General features: G+C 44.0%; 1 long non-coding RNA gene across 1 annotated transcript; it reads right to left on the reverse strand.

Annotated features, from left to right (window-relative positions):
- Window positions 1-6,317: 6,317 nt before the first annotated feature.
- On the reverse strand, window positions 6,318-7,935 carry LOC120397532. Its single transcript, XR_005593847.1, has 2 exons — window positions 7,848-7,935; window positions 6,318-7,171 (listed from the first exon to the last, which is right to left on the reverse strand). It is a non-coding gene; the product is annotated as an uncharacterized LOC120397532 (long non-coding RNA).
- Window positions 7,936-8,894: the final 959 nt, after the last annotated feature.

The following is an 8,894-nucleotide window of genomic DNA, read 5'->3' on the forward strand; positions in this document are numbered from 1 at the left end:
AAAACACAAAAGTTGCTCCTTACAATAGGTAGGAACAAAACTAGATTAGTTTGTCTCTCCTTTCAGATTTCCCAGAAACAAACTACACCTCTACCCCGATATAATGCTGTCCTCAGGAGCCAAAAAATCTTACGGGGTTATAGGTGAAACCGCATTATATTGAACTTGCTTTGATCCACCGGAGTGCGCAGCCCCGCCCCGCCCTGCTCCCCCGGAGCACTGCTTTACCGTGTTATATCGGCAGTTGTGTTATATCGGGTCGCGTTATATCGGGGTAGAGGTGTACATTAAACATTATCAGACACAGAGGCTCAGATCATAGGTGCCAACTTTCTCCAGCACCGGTGGGTGCCCGTGCACCCCCCCCTGCCTCTTTCACCGCCCCTGGCCCTGCCCTGACTCCACCCTTCCCCCACCCCTAGCCCCGCCCCATTCCAACCACATCCCCAAAGTCCCCGTCCTAACCCCACCCCTCCCTGCCCCTACTGGATCCCTTCCCCAAACCCCACCCCAGCCCCACCTCTTCCCCCCAGCACGCCATGTTCCCCCTCCTCCCTTTCCCTCCCTGCCCCATGAATCAGCTGTTTCATGGTGCAAGGCAAGTACTGGGAGGGAAGGGCGAGAAGCAGGACATGGTGGCACGCTCATGGAGGAGGTGGAGGTGAAGGTAAGCTGGAGCGGGGGGGGGGGGGCGGGGAGCTAGCACCCACCAATTTTTTCCCGTGGGTGCTCCAGCCCTGGAGCCTATGGTTCAGATGTAACTAGGAAAAGCCTTTATTGACATTTGTACAGTGTGCTGCTCCTAGGAACAGTTGGGTGGTAGCTGGGCACACCTTACTTTCCTGCTCATGCAATTCATGACCTCTTTCCCAGCTCCCACAGAACCTTTTAGTTCCAAAATCCCAACTCTCTAAGGTTTGTCTACCCATTAGTGTAGTTGTCTACATTATAAGTTAATGCACAGTAAGCCAGGGTATAAATCTACAGTGCACCAGCTTGCCGTGTGCTACTGTAACCCACACACCTTCTGGGTGTGGTGTTCTGTCCTATCTAGTGGCACTCAGGTTAGGTCTACACTGGGGGGTTTCAACCTAAAATATGCAACTTCAGCTGAAGTCGGCGTGTCTTAGGTCGATTTACCTGGCCGTGAGGACAGCGGCGAGTCGACTGCTGCCGCTCCCCCGTCGACTCCACTTCCGCCTCTCGCCACAGTGGCATTCCGGAGTCGACAGCAGCGCGATCGGGGATTGATTTTATCACATCTACACTAGAGTGTAGATCCTGATAGATTGATCACTACCCGCTGATCCGGCGGGTACTGTAGATGTACCCTCACCACTTAGAGAGATTAACGAGTCTACTCTACAGCAGACGTGCCAAACGTGAAAAAATGCAGAAATCAGGCTTGTTTTTGGCTTAATTGGCTTGTGAGTTGCTCGTTGGCTAGTTTTTGCCTTTCAGCTTGTTGCTTGTTGTAGCTTGTTGCTTTTTTTTTTTTTTTTGGATCGGCTCCTGGCAAACAGGAGAGAGGGTCAGGGGTGCACAGCAGGCCCACCACAGTCCCAGACTGCATGCCAGGGGGATCTAGTCACATAGAGTGTTGGGGTTCTCAGGGATTGGCTTGTTTTGGCCTTGTTTTGAAATGGGATTAGCTTGATTTTTGGCTTATTGTGAAAGGCGGGGCACTTATTTACCATGTGAAAGTTGGCAAGTGTGCTCTACAGCCTTAGCTAACAGCCATATGGCTTTTAGCTCATGCAGTTAGGGTGACCAGATAGCAAATGTGAAAAATCAGGACGGGGGTGGGGGATAATAGGAGCCTATATAAGAAAAAGACCCAAAAATCGGAACTGTCCCTATAAAATCGGGACATCTGGTCACCCTACATGCAGTAGCGGCTCATGTATTAAGCTCCGGAGGCCCCAGGTTCAATCCTGCCTGCTGATGACGAGGGTCTGTCAGTGTTACGCTGTCTCACCATGTGGACAATGCTACAGCACAGTGAAAGTTCCAGAGTGTGGCTTAGCAAACTGCGCTTTAAGCTGGTTCACACCTTGGCTTGCTGTGCACTAATTTGCTGTGTAGATAAACTCTAAATCAATGAAACAAAATAGCTCCAGGGATATAGCAATATTCAGAAAGTTTCCAGACAGAAAGCATTTGTGTGCACAGTATTGAAGTGCACCATTCCCATGCCCTGCTTCTTTTGCCACCCAACCAAACTACGTATGCTACACTTCTCCTACCATTCTCCTCCCCATGTATTCTAGTTCCTGTGGCTTGGTTCCACTTCTGCCTGGCCCTACTCCATGCCTAGAAATTTTGCACTTTTCACTTTGGAACCTAACTATTCCTCCTGTGGCAGCAGTAACCTAGGCAGGGCCCCCACTGATTTGTGGCCCATCAAACATGAATCCTGGCACTATGGCTGCTGGGGTATGATTTATACCGCCAGACACCTCTGTGTCCTTTGAGCTCTGCTACTTTATTGACAATGTAACAAAGAACAAAGTATCTGAACCTCCCATAGGTATTGGTATTAGAGATGGGTGAATTTCATGAAGTCTGGGAAATTGTAAACTTCTCAAATGACTTTTTAGGTTCTCAGGGCTTGAAAACTAGTTCAAGGTCATGGTCCTTTCCTGCTCCTGTAACTTAAAACTATATTATCTTTGGAGGAAAATTCAATTTTTTTAAATTTTTCTACCTAAAGGGGAGTATGTGTGTTGTACTTGGGATACCCTAATTTGCGGAAATTCTTCTACCATGTATACAGTATAGCCTTTTTAAGTACATATGTTACAGGCTTTGAAAAAGATATCTTACAATTTAAATACTGTATTTATTAGATTTTTTTCTCTTCCCCTTTCTACTCCTCTTTCAGTTATTTCTCCTAGGCAAGAAAACAGGGGAGGTTGGACTCTGAGTTCATGAAAATGTTCACTCATTGCACATGCAAAAACCAGCATTTGTAAGTAATGTGCCACTCGTGGAAATTATTCATTTACATTATCATATGGAAGGTTTCGCTGGAACAAGTGCACATGCTCTTTTTGTGTGCACACCTGTTGTGCCTTCCTTTGAACACATGGCCATTAATGTCAGCTACGCAGCATGCCTCACACATTTAGAATTCCGAGGGGAATGTTTTTATGGGGAGGGGGGGAGGGGAAACAATGAGTGCGTTTTTTCCAACAAAGATGAAAATGTCAAGAATGTGCTGGAATGTAGACTTTTTCATGTAAGATCATTTTCTTTGCTTTTGTGATGGAGTTAAGAAGTGTTTTGCTATTTATATGATGTGCCAGGGGTCTTACCGCTACCTTGGTGCTACAAGATAGATACAATAGAAATGTAACAATCTTCACATTGCTAATCTGCACACTTTATAATTTGCACACAAAAATAGTGCTATAGTGAAGTCTCATTCTTTTTACAAAGAACACTACAAAGCATTTACTAGTACATTAGGAAATAATGCTGTCATAAATAATTGACACTAAACTGCAATTGTCAAAATAAATACAGTACATTCTGTGATGCATTAGCCTCCCTATTTTAATGTGTTGGATCGTTTACAAATTTAGACACTATCAGCAGGTTTCCCAGTTACTGGTGTGAATTAGAAGGATTCTTCTGTTAGTTTTAAATATTTCAAATGGGTATAACTTGGGGGATGGGGAGAAAGAGGATATATATATATATATATATATATATATATATATATATATATATATATATATATATATATATATCCTCTATTACTTTTTTTTTAAAATGGCAGCTCTCTGAAGCTCCTTGGGGGGTTGGCATGTGAGACTCAGTCCCAGGGAGTTGGGTTAGTAGTAGGAGCTATAAACATATGTATGGGATAAACTGCATGAAATAGAGTGTATAGGCATGTGAGAAATGTATTTATCACATGCCTATGCAATTTATTTATCACACGATATTTCTATGTGGTAGTATATTAAATAGATGTTGGCATAGAACGTCTTCAGTGGGTTAGGATATTTATAAATGGAAAATTGACATGGGGTGGGGGGAATCAGTCAACATAAGAAACTATGATAAACATTTACAAACTCATTTCTACACTATATTTTTAATAAATTTAAAAAAAACAGTTTGTGAAGTGGTTGCTCTAGAGCCAGCTAGCCTCCTAATATGTGTCTATTCATTTAGTATCTGAGTGCAAATTATATAGTTTCAGGTTACATCAATCCACCTGAGCAATGACCAAACTTTCCTCCTTCTACCTCACTCAGTTTAGAGCCATTTTCTAAAAATAAATCAGTGGGGAAACTATGGCCTATTTAAAATCAATGGCAAAGCTCCAATTGACATCACTGGAGCCAGGATTTCACCCCCAGTCCAGGTGGCTGTCTTAGGGTTTGTCTACACTGTAGTGTAAGCCCAGGGTCCACAGGCTTTTGGTATGAAAGCCTAGAGCTTATGTCCACACTCATTGCTGATCCTGGGTTAAGAATTTCTGAGCTTGGACCCCAGATCAGGACTCCATCATCCAGACTGCAGTTTGTTCAACCATATCACAGACTATATTTCACCCTCCTGAAATGTGGCCACTTTAGCCCTTTGTTCATGGTGCAGTGTGGGAAAACTTGACTTTCCACCCTGCATGTTGCAGGAAGTTGTGGCAGCCTGCCAGCACATCCTGCTGAGCCATCATTTTGGTCTGCATACTCTCTGCAACCAGAGCCAGCAACATGGAGAAGTCACCATTTGAAGAACTTATTTTGCTTGGGCTTTTGCTCCCATTTCAGGAAAGAGGCAAGGCTTCCATGAGGTGCTGGTGGACATTTCAATGGCCTTTTTTGACCCACTAAAGGCACCTGACAGAGCAGGAGGGTGACAATACAGAGATGGAAGACTCAAACTGGCAGCTTCTGCTCATAACTCTTGGTATAGCTGCTGATGCCCTCCATGTAGACTGGTGCTTCTTGATCAGGTCCACAAATGCAGATTGGTGGTGTCACATTATCACGCAGACCTGGGATGACCAGCAGTGGCTCCAGAACTTTTACATGAAGAAAGCTACATGTTTTGTGGGGAGGCTTGTGAGCAGCATGCCCTGACCCTCTGGTGTCATGACACATGTACAAGGACAGCCATATTAGTCCAGAAGCAGGTTGCTAAAACAGTCTGGAAGGTGGCTACCCCACACTGCTACAGATCTGTTGCTAACCAGTTTAGTGTTGGAAAGTCAACTGTGAGTAAAGTGGTGGTGAAAATTTCTGAGGCTATCAGATGTAGGATTTACCCAATGGTGGTGGGTGTAAACAATATTCCTGAGGTGATTGGAAAGCTCATTCTCCCAAAACCAGCAAACTGTGCTGGGGCTATTGATGGGATTCATGTCCACAGTTTGCCCTCCTCAGGGAGCAAATGAGTACATAAACCACAAAGAGCAGTGCTCCATTGTTTATGCAGGCTCTTGTGGACCACAGAGGCCAATTTATGTACCTCAAGATGTGATGTAGTCAAAAGGTTCATGATGCAAGGGTTTTCCATCGGTCAGTAGCCTACTTTTATGGATAGGCTGGGACACTATTTCCACCAATTGACATTGTCATAAATGGAGTAACTGTCCTCACTGTCGTTCTGGGGGACCCTACATTCTTTATCTTGGCTTATGAAACCATATCCAGATCTCAGAGGGCCCCGCCAAAGGTTTATTTACATTCTCAGCAGCTGTAGAATGGTGGCTGAATGTGCATTTGGCAGACAGCACCAGTGGGATTTCACTCTATAGATGCATTTGGATTCCAGTGTCATCAACACTGTCTGTACTATTGCGAAGAGCACAGCAAGCCACAATCTTTATGAAGCCAAAGATGAGCCATTTGCCCTTGAATGGACCTATGACAGTAATGGACTGCTGAACCAATACGCTCAACCAGACAGTGCACCAATCACAGCACAGGATGTTCCTGGGCAACAGAAATCAAGGCTGCTCTGTGCTGCTACATTATGGACTTACACAGGCCTATGGAAAAAGGACAATAGCACATTTCTGACTTTTTGTACAGCAGTGTGTACAGTGAATGAGGTACTATCACATCACAGGGTGCAATGGGAGTGGGTACTGTCATACACAATGAATGGGAGGAGGTATTGATTGTCATTAATTTTTATTTTGGATGACATAACTGTTAATGTAATGGGGGGATTATGTATGTACATTATTGATGTACATAGATATACTGAAATTATTTAGTTATAACTTGTTTATTGTAACTTACCCTGTTTATCTTTATTATTCAAAGTACACATTATAAGATGTCATGGCAATAAAGTTTCTTAGTAAAATAAAAGCCTTTATTTGTCTTACAAAAATAACCATATTAAAATATTGCCAGGAAGGCCAGCTGCCACTAGAACATTGAAGCAGTAATAAAAACCAACACCACAACCACTAATAAAACAACGTGCCTAAGCCAAACACTGAACAATCCAAACAGTGCCATCAAAGAAAAACCCAATGTTGCATGTCCTCCTTTCCCTTTCTTGTGCAGTTAGCACAGGCTTGTCGCCACTGAACAGGAGCCTACAGGGCTGTAGCAGAGTCCAGAGTGCAGGGGGTCTGTGCAGGGCTCACTGCATGCAGTGGTGGTGGTGGTGTGGTATGGTGTGGTGTGGTGTGGTGTGGTGGGGGTGGGAGGGGTGAGCACCATGGAGGTTGAAATGTGCTGCTAGGAGTAGATTTGCCCTGCCCAGCTGCTAAGTCAAGTCACAGTTGCATGGGCCACTCAATCATGAAATTGTCTAAAGTGTTCCTGGTATGCAGCGCATGGGCTCATGGAGGGGACTCAGGCCCCAGCATAGGCACAGCATGAGCGTGCACTCTTTTGGCGTTAGCGAAAGCAGCTGCTCAAACAGGTCTTTCCGCTGTGCTCTCTAACGTCCCTCAACCAATGTTTCTGTTCCAGGAATTGTGATGCAAGTGTCTGCTCCTGCTCTGCAGTTCTGTCCTCAGGGTGTACTGTGTAGGACTTGCTGTGCCTTTCTGCTTGCCATGAATCTTTCTCTCTTTGGTACTGCCACTGCCTGTTGGCCCTGTACAGAATGTCACCATAAGTTGTTCATGGAAATGCTTCATCTTGGAACGGTTCATGAGGGTAGGGAGACCCAAGCTTCTGCTTAGAGGTGCCTGCAAGCAGATACAAAGCTGCATTATTTTCTCAGTGATTCATACATGGTTCAGTGAATGGGCACAGAATAAATCCTTGTGCAATTTCAAGGGCAAAATAGGATTGTCATAGGTTTATTCCCCACTTTGAACTTTAGCGTTCACAAGATGGGGACCTGCATGGACTCCTCTAAACTAAAATCCTAGTTTAGATCTGGTTCTTGCTGCCACCAGTCAAGTTTTAAGTGTCTGACACACTCCCTGTTCGCCCAAAACTCTCCCTGGGGAACACAGATTCAACCTTGAATCTAAACACAAAGGGAAACAACCATTTCCCCCCTCCCCTCTCCTAATGCTTAGGAGAGATACCTTGATTCAAACTCCTTGAATCAAAACAAAGAGGGATTCACTTTTCCCCCTCCCCTTCCCCTGAAAATCCAAACAAGGGAAGAAATCAATCAAGTTCTAAAAGGAAAAGATTTTATTAAAAGAAAGAAAGAAAGAAAGTACACTATCTCTGTAATACCAGGATGGAAAAATATCACAGGGTCTGACTTATAAACCTGGAGAGACTTCCCCCTCCCTCCTCCTCAGAATAATCATTAACAGCAAACAGAAATAAAGAATTTTTCCAGCAAACACACAATTGCAAATGCAGAAATTAATTAGAAGATTAATTCGCCTTTCTAATACTCACTATACTGGATAGTAGGAAATACTCCAGGAGAACTTGGAGACATGTCTGGCCTCTCTTCGATCCAAAGAGAGCATGACAATTCAAAAAAAAGAACACAGACAAAGCCTTCCCTCCACAGAGATTTGAAATTATCCTGTCCCTTGATTGGTCCTCTGGTCAGGTGTTCATCAGGTTACTGAGCTTGTTAACCCTTTACAGGTAAAAGAGATCTTAACCCTTATCTGTTTATGACAAGGATACTTTGTAAAACTGAAATTCAATGTAGTATGTGATAAATGCTTCAGATCCTAGAAGCTCCATGGACACAACTGGGTTAGTAGTGGTGAAAAGAGTATGCAGAGAAGGATAAGTTAAAAAAACATTTTTTTAAATGCAGACCACCTGAGTCTTTGGGGGGAAGGGAGTGGCTGTCGCACACCGTATTTTGGGGGCCATAACAATTCTTGGGGTTCCTGACTGGCAAAGAGATTCTATTCCAAGCTTCCAGTGGCAAGCCAGCTATGTATGTCACCAAAGTATTCAAATTTATGGTGACTGAACAACACATTTACATGTGGAGTGGGCTGGTCAACTACTGAGGTAGCCCTGGAAAATACACCCTGACCCAAAATGTGGCTACCTATCTGGAGTTTCTGCTATAGGAAAAGTTTGCAGCTCTCAGCACTGAAAATTCAGTCAAAATTCATAAGGGAATCAAAAGGACGCTATTAGCATCCACATGGATTACTGCCTCCCCATGACTTCCACTTCAGCCTTTTATGACTGCATGCAAACACATGCGAATACCACAGCCACACCCATGCCCCCTCCAGCACATTTCTGGACTGCATACAACCCCTTCCCCCACTCCAACTGTGTTTTGGACAAATGATTTTTGTAACCCAATGACTCTATTTAGCTTTAATGGACTACATCTGTAAATGGACTACATTTCAGTCTCTTCCACCCCCAACAGTTCACTGTTTACAAGTGTCTCATTACAAGTTGCATTAGTAGAGTGGTGTAACTTAAATTTTATTTTTAAAACACCGACACATCTTAGCAAGA

This window comes from Mauremys reevesii, linkage group 2, assembly GCF_016161935.1.
Source record: "Mauremys reevesii isolate NIE-2019 linkage group 2, ASM1616193v1, whole genome shotgun sequence".
NCBI classification, from domain to species: Eukaryota; Metazoa; Chordata; order Testudines; family Geoemydidae; genus Mauremys; species Mauremys reevesii.